This window comes from Gracilinanus agilis, chromosome 2 (assembly GCF_016433145.1).
Source record: "Gracilinanus agilis isolate LMUSP501 chromosome 2, AgileGrace, whole genome shotgun sequence".
In the NCBI taxonomy this organism is placed as follows: domain Eukaryota; kingdom Metazoa; phylum Chordata; class Mammalia; order Didelphimorphia; family Didelphidae; genus Gracilinanus; species Gracilinanus agilis.
Window position 1 is genome coordinate 656,179,078 of NC_058131.1, and position 12,331 is coordinate 656,191,408.

The 12,331-nt window shown below is 39.4% G+C and overlaps 1 protein-coding gene across 4 annotated transcripts in view; it reads right to left on the bottom strand.

Moving 5' to 3' along the window:
• The window catches only part of PKM (pyruvate kinase M1/2), a 37,042-nt gene extending 25,491 nt beyond the window's left edge, over positions 1 to 11,551 (bottom strand). For 3 of the 4 annotated variants that reach the window (XM_044665789.1, XM_044665786.1, XM_044665788.1), the window contains exons 1-2: positions 11,467 to 11,551; positions 967 to 1,074 (exon numbers count right to left, since the gene is read on the bottom strand). The gene's annotated coding sequence lies outside the window, so the exon portion shown is untranslated. Of the gene's footprint in view, positions 1 to 966; positions 1,075 to 2,238; positions 2,314 to 11,466 lie in introns of those variants that run through there. The other variant, XM_044665787.1, reaches the window with a different exon arrangement.
• Between the last annotated feature and the right edge of the window lie 780 nt (positions 11,552 to 12,331).

Here is a 12,331-nt window from a genome sequence, read left to right on the forward strand (position 1 = left end):
AGGAACAACAAGGAAGCCAATGTCACAGGATCAAAGACAGTGTAGTGTCTGCTCCTGAACTACATGGTCATATAAGTAACTTCTACTTTCACAACTGAGGAGACAGTCAGATTATGAACAAAGATTCTGTGGAAGAGGGTAGGGTAAAGTATAAGAAACTGGAAAGAGAAGGAGCCAGGTTAGAAAGGTCTTTAAAAGCCAAACAGGATTTTATATTTGATCCTGGAGTTAATAGGGAAGACACTGGAATTGAATTGGATGTTTGTGTGTGGAGGCTGTGATCAGACTTTTAAGACTTTAGGTGGGGGGCAGCTGGATGGCTCAGTGGATTGAGAACCAGGCCTAGAGAAAGGAGGTCCTATGTTCAAATCTAGCCTCAGACACTTCCTAACTGTGTGACCCTGGGCAAGTCACTTAAACCCCCCATAGCCTAGCCCTGTTAACAAATGATAAAAGGGAATGAGGGCCTGAACCAGATATCTAACCTTAAGGTCCCAACAATTACCCTTATTCAAAGTGAAATGGGAATCTTCTAGACATATTGTTTTCCCTCTGATCTACAGTACTTCAAGCAAAGGCCAAACAACCACTTGTTTGAATTGTAAAGGTGATTTGTTTCTCAGATTATGAGTTGGGTAGACAATGACATTCCTTCCATCTGAAATGGAAGGTGAATAGCTGGCCCTACCTCTAAAGAGATAGTTAGTCTGAATATTTCAATAGTATAGTCAAGGTTATTAAAGGAATGGTTAACATCACCAGGTCCACACATTTGTGTTAAGTAATTTCATTCCTATGATTTTCCCCTTCCCTAGGACAGAGGTGATTTAAGTTCTAGTCTGGGCAATAAATTGTGCAACCTTATTTTAAAAAACTTACTGTCTGATCCTTGCATCTTGCTTAGGTGACAAAATAATCAATATGTAGTAATAGCTGTAGGTATGTATAGGGGAAAAAATGGTATACCTTTGTTTTTTGGCTTGTTCCTTACTACTGCTTTCTGTTTCGGTTAAACTCAGGGACTCAAACTGGAACGTAAACCCAGAAGTATAGAACGATTCTTGCCTTGAAGAGCTGTAAAAGATTAAAGAAATAACTTAAGTGTCTGAAGTATATTAAAAGGCCAAACATTGTGATTATGAGGGAATTGCCTCAACAACTGGGTGTTCCATGGACTGCAAAAGCAGCTATTCCTAGAGTATTAAAAAAGCTGGATATATTAATGCCTGCCACATTGTCACCTAGTATCCTCTCTTCAACTATTCTTATCCTAATTATTTTAGATACAGAAAATTCAGTGTAGGCCCAGATACATATACTTCCCAATTTATCCAATTGAATAGGACCTATTTACTTAACATTATGCTTACAATCCCTTTATATTTGTTGTCAGGGACAAAATCTTTTTATTTTCAGCTGCTTCCATTCCTGTACTTCTACTTTCAACCCATATCCATAATTCCAGCTTGAAATGGAAGTATTTAGAAGCTATCCTGACAATCTTATTCCACCTTGCTATGTTTTATTTTCCGCTATTCTCCAATTCTAACCTATAATGGTTTCTCTTACTATTGTTAGAAGCTTTTTGTTAGTTACCTTACTTAGATGGTTTCTCTCCTCCCTAGAATCTATCTAAATCATATCAATATTTTGGGGCTGTAGTTCTCAACTCTCATTAAAATCTTCAACCTCTTTAAGCTTTACTGATGTTCAGTAAAGCTGAAAATGACCCCCTTTTTTTCCTCCAAAAGAGTTATAATATTTCTGATCATGAAACTGAAGCAATAATGCTTGAATAAATTACTTGAGACAGTATATTATCTAAGTAGAGCAAAGTTCCTTATTTATTCCTATCATCACAACATTTACCAAGTCCTACATAATTTAGCATAGTATGGAATATTTAGAGGCACAGGAAGATTTGTTTAATTAAAAATCAATTACCAAGAATGGTTCTAGATTTCCTCTGGGATGTGTCTTTAGGAGTTAACTAGCCCTTTCTGTTTCTAATAGAGAAGAATTCCAACATTCTCTCATCCACCCCACCCCACCCCCATATGTCCAGTTTTGTGGGAAGTCAGATATGTGGTATCAGAGAGGATCCCAGGGTGGCTTGCTTCCCCCTCTTCTCAGCAGATTTCAGAACAGCTTCCTGCCAGCACATGCAGAAAGGCTTAATCAGGCAGCTCTGACTCATTACTGCACCCTCCTCAAGAGGCAAAGACATGCAGAATCCACCTCCAACTAGCAGTTATCCAGTTTCTCAATTTATACTGGCCAAGAATCTTTCCTGATAGTGATGCCCTAGTCCCAAGCCTGTGCCATTGCACCAGGATCTTCCTTAGAGCCATGGGGAAAATACCTTTATGAAAAATGAGATTTTTCCATTAGTCAGCCTCTTATATTCAATTGTCATTTTATTTCACAATGCATAAAGAATAGGACTAGTTAGACCAGGAGTAGGACAAAAAGGCATGTAATTGGTAACCTGTCCCAAAACAAACTCCAGGAATCGGGCTCAGTTTGTCAGGAAAGAAAAAGAAATAGGGCTAGGGCAGGGGTGGGCAACCTTTTTAGGTGTTTGAGACCCATAAACGCCACATTTTTTAAAATGTAATTTCGTGAGAGCCATACAGTGCTCACAGTGCACGATCCTGTAACAGTGCCTGAAAAAAAAAATTGACTTTATGGCTCCTGCCCTCAAGAGCCAGATATGGCTCGAGAGCCATATGTTGCAGACCCCTGGGCTAGGGATAGAGAATGAAGCCAAGATTTCTTCTGAATTCTTAAGTTGATTCAGAGGGGGAAAAAAAATCAGTATTATATATTGATATATAATTATATAATGACTAAAGTAAAAAAATAAAAGAAAAAGAAACCTCTTCCTTTTTTTTAAAAAACCCTTACCTTCCATCTTAGAATCATTACTGTGTATTGGTTCCAAGGCAGAAGAGTATTTAGGGGCTAGGCAATGGGGGTTAAGCGACTTGCTGAAGGGTCAAACAGCGTTTGAGGCCAATTTTGAACCCAGGTCCTTGACTCTGGATCTGGCATGCTAAACACAGCTACCTAGCTTGCTCCTCTGAATTAGTCTTGAAAATAGTTAAATCCTAAAGTTTGTACTTAGAAGACTGAGGAAAATGTTCAATCCTCTTATTTTAAAGCTATGTAAACAGAGACCCAAAGAAGTTATGAGTTATGTGACTTTCCCAGTGTCACATGTAGAGTAAGCACAAGAAAGGGGATTTAAAGTTTTTTTTTTTAACATCATAAAGGTTAACTTGCCACTTCCACTTTAATATACTCCTGGGGTTCTTAGAACTATGCTCCCCAGCTTTCAGACACAATTGATATTTACATACCAGGGAAAAAAAGAATTTTTAAAATTATAGTTATTTTATTACTCAGAACACTAAGTTCTAAACCTACCTATGGTCAAAAAATGTTCCATTTAATTTCACTATGTCCCAAATCCTTCTTTGTCAACCTCCATTCCTGGCTAATTCTATTTCCAACTTTCATTGTCTCTATCCAGCCTGGTATTCTAGATATTTGTTATGCCACCAACCAGCCCTAACAAGGTCCCTGGGTCCCTGCCCCCTTCCATACCATATAGATGATTTCCCTCTCCCTCCTCTACATAAGGAGTAAAAAGAAAATAGGAAGATGTTACTGTCAAATCCTAAGATTCTGTTTTCCTTCTGGTGGAAATTAATAATCAAACCATTTGCTAATTTATTGGCATTGGGCTGGAAACTAGAATTTCCATTTTGAACAGGAGAGATATTCCGGGGGAAAAAACAATTTACAATTCACTATACTTTAGTTGGCCACCATTTTAGCCAGGATTACATAACATTTTGGAAGCCTGGAATTCCAATATGGCCTAATGGAAAATGTACCAGATTTGTCATCAGAGGACCTGGTTTGGAATCCTGGGTTCCAAAGGCATTTACAATTTGTCCGATCTCGGACATGCCATTTAAACTTTGTTGGCCTCAGTTTGTTTATATATAAATGGAGAACATTAATTATTTTCTAGCTTTAACCCTATTATCTTAATGGGATGTAGTAAAAAAACAAGTAATTCACCAGTAGAATCAATCTGTTCTGGATTTCAGTCAGGAAAAAAAAAGCTTCAAACAAGGAATATAATTTGAAGAAATAAGTACAGATTTTCTTTACTGATTTTAAAACAGAAAGCATCTTTGTTCTAAACTTTCACTGGGATGGGAATAGTTTCCCCCAAAAAATGTACCTTTGAAAGTCATGTTTGCACTATATTCCAACACTTCCAAGCTTTGAAACCCTTAAAAGTTGCATATTGTGCATCTCAACATGCATCTACTTAATCACTACAGTAGAGAATTCATGTTACATTATGATTTGATGCAACATTATTCAAATGTATTGCAAGTGTCTTGAGAACACTGAAAATAGATTTAGGCTAAATTGTCGAAACTTCACGTACGTGTTGTCTCACCGGAATCGTCTTTCATACAGGCGTTGTTTTGGGTGTTGTGTTGTGGTGGAGATAGATCTAAAGCCAGTGTTTTTGGTCTTGGTAGCTCTTACTTCGAATATAAAGTGCCTGTATTATTCACGAGTTAAGAGAAAGTTGTAATTTAAAAGGAGAGAATAAAATGGGTGTTTCTTCTTTCTGAGTTGAGTTATCCTTCAAAATATTTGAGATTGCACTATATTCGGATCATATTATATTTTGCTAATTCAATATAGATGGCAACAAAAGTTCTATCCTCTGAATCTAATTCCTTCTTTGAAGAAAATGAATTCATCAAACCTACACCAATTCTGTCAAGATTGTGTCAATAAAATGTATAGATATAGTTTCCTGAAGGACTTTTACAAGCAAGTTCCAGGTCTACATTCTGAATCACAATTTAAAGTTATAATGGACTTCAAAAGCACAACCCATTAACCCATCCCCACCCCCTGCAAAAAAAAAAAAAATCTCCATTTTGAGCCCATATATGACATGAGCTCAAGTAGTCATCTGTGCCTCTGCTTTAAGACTTCTGAAGCTACTCCTTCCATTTTTGGACAGCTCTTATCAGTTTTTTCTGAATGAGGTTCTCAAATAAGCTTGTGATCTCACTGATAGTTCTTCCCAATGATGCAGATTGTAACCTATCCTTGCCTGCTCAAACCTTTCATAATATGGCTCCAATCTGTCTTGTCTTTCCAGACAGGGTTCTAACTCAAAACTGCCCATTTGCTGCTCTTTACAATTCGTTATTTTCAATATCCTACCTACCCCCACCTGCTTTTGCACAGACTGTCCTCCATGCCTGAATGCTCTTCCACCTGGCTCCATCTAAGCCTTAAAAATTCCTATTCTCTATTTTTTCCAGACTCAGCTTAGTCTCTACAGAACCTCCCAGTAAGTTTTCATTTCCTGCACAAAAAAATTCGAAGTATGAACTCCCTGAAGGCAAGAACTGTTTACATTTTCTTTTAAACCCTTACCCTCTAGTCTTGGAATTGATTCCAAGACCGAAGAGCAGTAGGCAATGTGAATTAAGTGACTTGCCAAGGGTCACAACTACAAAGTATCTGAGCCATCTGAACCCAGGACCTGCATTCTCTAGGTCTGGATCTCAATCCATTGAGCCACCTGTTTTCATTTTTGTCTGTTTCCCTAGAGCCCAGCACAGTGCCTGGAACATTGTAAAATTTAATGAACTCTTGTCTGACATGGATATAAACTGACCAGAGTCAAATTGTTATTTTATTGCTATTAAGTTTAAGTTTCTCTCCTTATAACCTTCAACTATCACTCCTAGTTTTGGTCTCTGGCTCCAAATAAAATTAAATTTTTCTTCCTTCTCTATCTGGCCTGGTCACTAATCTTCTAATCTTATCAATCTTTCTGAAATTGATATTTAAATCTAAATACAATATCATAGCCTAACTACAAACTAAAACTAATTTAAAACAAGAAAGGGGAAATAAGTACCATTTGAGCTGACAGTCACCCCCTTGTTTTTTACAAGGTAAACAACAGGTAGATATTAAATGCCTATTATGAGCTAGGTACTATGCTATAGGTGTTCAGAAATACAAAAATATCTACACCTCCTTCCCCTACCCAGTGCTTAAATCATGTCATGAGTTTACACATAAAAAAGGGATAGCTGTATTAAGCAAAACCATTTAAGCCAGAAAAGGTTGGAGTAGTAGCTGGCCTCTGAGCCAAGAATGATTTTTATAATTTTTGAATACAACAAAATTTTATTAAAAATTTAAAAACAATATTCTTAACCTGAGTCATAGAAAAATAGGATCTGGTCCAAATTTGCCAACTTCTGCTTTGGGGAGCTCAGTACACATTTGGCATAGCTCGATGGTCCTCCAGCTATCTTTACTTTTCCTTCACACCATACCATGTGGACATTATACTTCTGACTACATGCTCTAGAACAATTGAGGTGTCTGGAGAAGATGGAGGCAAATCTATTCTGATCTAGGGTAATTTGATATCCCCATAAATTAAAACCTCTTTGGTTTGCCCCAGCAGTGCACATGCTGTTAAGAATCACACCCCTCCCCCAATCTAGTAGAGTAACTTTTCAAAAAGGTTTTTTTAAATCTCCCAGTATAGTACATCTGTCTTCAAAATTCATGACTAACTAACTGGCCTCAGAACCAGACTACCGGATTCTACCAAATAAATGCTTTATCATTCATTAAAAGCTATTACAGCTCTGTTGTCTTTCATAAAAAAAAATCATTGTTAAGTTCTTCCTAGACTATTTGGCTTCCTGTCTTTGCTGGCCAGTGGTAGGTACTGCAGTCTCCCTACGTGCCAGTCAGCACATCACACTGCAGTTCTGCAGGCCAAAAAAAAAACCCAACCCATCCTCCAAAGCTGTTCAATCCTCTCTTCACTGGAGGAAAAAATAGAGCAGCCTGTTATTTGAGGATCCAAGTTTTAAGAAATACTTAAAAGGTCACTGCATAATTTGACCTCACAATATATTCTAAAGTAAAAAATTTTCAAATCATCCTAGCAAAATAAATTGCTCGAAACGTTCAATGAACTAGAATTTCCTGGTAATAAGGCATTTGGAAAAGGGAAAAAGATAATCATAAGAAAATAAGATACCAGTTTTGTTGGTTTTTTTTTTGGGGGGGGGTTAAAATTATGCCCTTATAATAAGAGATTCTAGATTCCGTCTAGCCCCTATATTTTCAAGATCTCTATAAGCAATGATCAATTGTTGACCATGAGACCCTGCAATACCGTCTATGAATACCCAACTTGGTACCTTTTATAAAGATATTCAAATAAAGGCCTGAAACATTCCCTTCCCATACCCTAAATAGTCTTATTTGAGTACTGGAAAAATCAAAGAAAATCATTTGAAATGAAGCATTTTCCTCTTCAAAATGAAAAAGCTAACTCTCCTCAATTAAATCAAATATGCTCTTGATTCTTTTAGGAGGTTAAAGTAAAATTAAAATTGAAGCAGGTGTTACAAGTTGAACTTTGCTAAAGTATTTCTCCCCCACTAGCTTCAGCTAATCCCATTTCCTTAAATTAATGCAGTCATGGGTTCTGTCCTTGGACTCTTGTTTAATGCTATGAGTGTGTGAGAAAGGTAAACAACTAAAGGTACAACATATGGCTTCATATTTTTAAATTTGCAAAGTCATATTATGCACTTGGATTTATGGGTCAAATGTTTTAACAATTATAATAACCTTCTCCAGGATAAAATAAATTATTCTACTCTATTTTGACAAATTGGAGAAGGATGTGCTAGAAGTTTTAGGAGGGCATTCCTATATTAATCATCTATATATCATAATTTAGGTAATTAAGTTCTATAATTTCATCTCCCTTTTCAAGTTCCCTTTTTTACTGGAGGTAAAAGTTTCTTTCAAAAAACTAAGATACTATATACAAGGCTTCATTTAATCATTTTAGATGTCAGATTCATGAAAAAATAGCGAGGATGTAATCTAAGTTCTTTACTTAGTAGACATAAGTGTTACCACCCAAGTCTCAGCTTCCCCATTGGTAAAATGGAGATATTTGTACTCCCTACCTCATAGTCATAGTTGTAGGATAACTCTAAAAAAATCCTAAAGCCTTAAAAAACACTTGAGCTAGATGGTTCAGTGAATAGAGCACTGGGCTTAGAATCAGAAGACTATCTTCCGGAGTTCATATCGGGCCTCAGCCATCCTGTTTGCCTCATTTTCTTCATCTGTAAAATATGATGGAGAAGGAAATGGCAAACTACTCCACTATCTTTGCCATGAATACTCCAAATGTGTTCACATGGAGAGTTAGATACTATTTTAACTAGTAGGGCAAAATGCTTTGCTATCTCATTATCACCTTAGCCTCAATGGAAAGGGATTTGGAACCTAGAACAGAGGTTGGATCTAGTTTGGATGACAATTTTGCTTCAAGAAGTGAGGGGATGAGCATAATTCACCTAAAATTCTATGAAAGGAAATGGAAGTAAGCTTTGTGTGCAAGGGCCACACTAATTTCCCCACTCACCCAACCAAAAAGAATGCCCTCTCAAAAGCTGTTATCCTGAAATGGTGAGTCATCTTGCTTAATTCCTGCTAATTTATAGTGACTATTTTTATAAGAAGTCATTTCTTTCCTCTTTAAGTAATTTACTTGACCACCTATTGTGATAGTGATAGAGGACAAACCTTCGCAACCAATAGGATAAAAAGGAAAGGCATCACAATCACCTTTTTCTGTGCCCTAGGGAACAGCCACACCCTTGGATGCCAGAAGGGTCTGACTGTACTACTCTAATTTTAGCAGCAGATATTCAGTATATCTACTAGCAGATGCTGTATTACATGTTACAGAAGCAGGCAAATCTAAGACCCACTTATCTTAAAATCAGACTACCATGATATCAAATAAGCATTTAGTACTGGAACATGCTTCACAGAAGACTGTTCTGGCCCTCAAGGAGCTCACATTCTTTTGTACATAGAAAAAAATCCCATAAAATTGGCAAATGGGGGAAGGGGGGCAGGGAGAGAAGTAAAATTCAATTTTGCCAATCTAAGTGAAGATGTAAAAGAAGTTCCAGTCCCAATGAAATTTGCATAGGAATTTTCCATTATTAGCTGCCCGGTAAACAATGCCTCTCAGGAGACTATTTTTTCCCCTCTCAGGAACCCCTAGGGTTTCTAGATGTTGAGAGAACATGAACTTAAATTCAAAAAGCAGTTAAGCTCTTCTGTGCCAGGTCAAGGGGATCCAAAGATAAGGTAACAGGAAAGTGAGTTTAGAGTTTGAGTTTTTGTCCTAAATCAGAGGAAGTTAAAAGCAGATTTCCTGGGCCTCAGACAATTCCCAGCTGTGTGACCCTGGGCAAGTCACTTGACCCCCTATTGCCTACCCTTACCACTCTTCCACCTATATAAGTCAATACACAGAAGTTAAGGGTTTAAAATTAAAAAAAAAAAAAGATTTCCTTAAATTTCACAAGTTTAAAAAATTCCATATATATATATGCAAGTTCTGAGCAACATTGGATTAATTTTTTGTAATATACTCAGGGAAATGATGACACTAATAACTACCATGCTGGACCTCATGTGCCTAGAGGCATTACCACGTGGAGCAGAGACCCTATATAGATTACCTTCTTCCCCTGCAGTAAAATTCCTTCCCCAAATGAAGCATGCCAATCTCAGCACCAAATGTATATACATTTAATATAAAAGAGATGTGTAGGAAATGTCTAGGAAACCCAGCAAATACCTCACTCTGGGACACAAAGGAAAACCTACTCTCCACGTTTCTTACTCTCCATCCAAACCTAGAAGCTTTGGGGGTGGGGGGGAGGAGTGATGCATAAAACATGAGTAACAGATCCTAGGGCAGCCAATCAGCAGCAGTAGGCAGTCACTGAGTTACCAGAAGTTACGTGCATGGGGGACAGAAAGAGATGGAGTAGTCTGGTCCAAGGAACTCTTACTTAGCCACTAAGTAAAAGTCCTATTGTCTGCACCCAAGGGGAAACCCAAGGCCCTACATATAGTGTCCCTTCTTTCTCTTTTTATATGGCACTTACCTAAAATGAAGGGAGTATTTCAAACCAAGTAAATACAGCCCAGACTAAACATCAAATTCTGAGGCAAGACATTGACCCAGTGCTTTCTCCTCAGAGATCAAAAGCTGAACAAAACAGGAAATTATGAGAACTTTTTAAAGAAAAAAAAACCTGAGAAACACCCACTCTTCTCTTTACCTCAGGAAGATTACATAATTGTACCCTGTTACAATGCCTGCAATAATTAGCTTCAATTCTCCTTTTCACCTCTTCCCATCCCAAACAATTTCGAAAGGCCAAGATGCTTTCTTTATGTGCATGTAATAGAAGCACAGGATAGATGTGGGGAGAAGAGAAGCCTCTAACCGGTGAATCATGAACTCCCGAGGTTCTTAAAATTACTTTTTAGTTCGGACCCGACTAAAACCCAAAAAGGGGGGAAAAAGTAAAGTCCTGATTTTTGCTAGGATTGAATGTTTAGGAACCCACCCTAGGTTCCTTGGGGAACGAGCCAGGCTTCAAAGCAGAGGGAAATTCCTGTGATGCTCTCAATCCGAGGACCACACTCCAGGCCGCTTGGCCTCACATGTCCCAGTCATCTCCAGGTCTGCTAGTGCCTAGAGGTATGCTCGCCTTATGGCGACTTCCTCCCTCAGAAGGACCTAGTAGCCAGCCAGATGAAAAGGCCATGGGTGGGTACCAAACTTAAAAGCTTAAATGGAAAGAACATTCACGAGGCGGGATGGAATGGGCATAAAAGTGTGGAGGGGGGCACCGCGAGAGAGCACAAGGAGGGGGAGGGGGAAGAGCTTGCACCAGTAGAACTGAGGTGGAATGGGGGAGGGGAAGAGCATGCACCAAGTGAGCTGGGAGGGGGAAGAAATGGGGAGAGGGGAAGCGCATGCATCAAAGAGTTGGGAGGGGGAAAGAGCATGCACCAAGAAAGCTGGTATGAGTATAAAATGGGGGAAAGGAGGAGAAAAGGACGCACCAGAAGAGTAGGGATGGGGAAAGAAAGGAAAATGAGATTATTAAAATAACTGGAGAAGGTAAGGATCACATTGAGAAAAATTTAGGACAACGCACACACCAGAAGGGATGGGGTGGGTGAAAGAGATGAGGAACGGTGGAGATGGAAGATATGCACCAGACGGGCTGGAGAGGGATGAAACAGGGCGGAAGAGAAAACATTAGAGGGGATGAGGAGTGAGGAAAAATTAGGAAGTGGGAGAGGAGACGCTGGAAGGGGAGTGGGGGGAATGTGAGTCGGAGAAGACTATAGAAGGTGAAAGTGGGATCTCCTAACCTCCCCTCAACCTCATTGTCCTAGGGCTATCAAAATTACACATCCCCTGGACTGACTTAAGTGTATGCTAGAACAAAGAGGTTGCAACAGGGGCCTCACCTCACGAGGAAAGCGTCCACTTCCGAAGAGCTGCAAAAGAGGAATTCTCCGCTCCCGAAGCGTCGCTCTTATGCCGCTTTCTAAAGCTGCAGTCTCAAGGTGATCCCACAGTCGCAGCACAACCGAAGATCCATCCGCAGTCCCCGCCCCCGTTCCCCTCCCCCTCTCTGTCTCCCATCCTCCCCGATTCTAGGTGCTTCCTACACCTCCGACCTTCATTTGGTAATGTCTTCTAGTCAGAAATGCGAGGAGCGTGGAGAGCGAAAGAAAGTATCTCCTTGTATCATATTCTGAGGGAATTCATTTTCTGGCGGAAGGACATGTTGCAGATTGAATATAGTAATGTCCACGCTAGCCAATGAAGGCTGTCCCTGGGTTGCCGGACCAGCTCTAGGCCGGCACTGGGCGGCCCCGCCCGTTCTCGGCCGACCCCGCCCGCCCCCAGCCGACCCTTGGCGATGTTCAGATTTAGACCGAATTAAATCCTAGTGTTGATGGATTAGGAGGATAAAGAGGAGGAGGTGTTTTACTTTCAGTCCTTCCAGTGACCTCCCCTGCCCGAGAATATTTCAGAATTTCTCTTCTTCCAAAACTATAAATTCTATATAGTCTGGGGCGGGTCACCACATCTCTCCCCTGCAGCCTCATCAGCAAAGATGACCTTTACTACGCAGTACTTTAGGCTCTGAACCTCCTTACCCCAGCCCACTTCTTCCCTTTGAGCAGTTCAGAAAGGGCAAAACTTTAAATCTGTTCTTTTATTTTTTTTTCAACATCACCTCCTCCCCTATTTAAATCATAGACTCGGGGAATCTGATTATGTGAAGTCTCCCCATTTTAGCCTTCACTTTTTTGTTTCCCATAT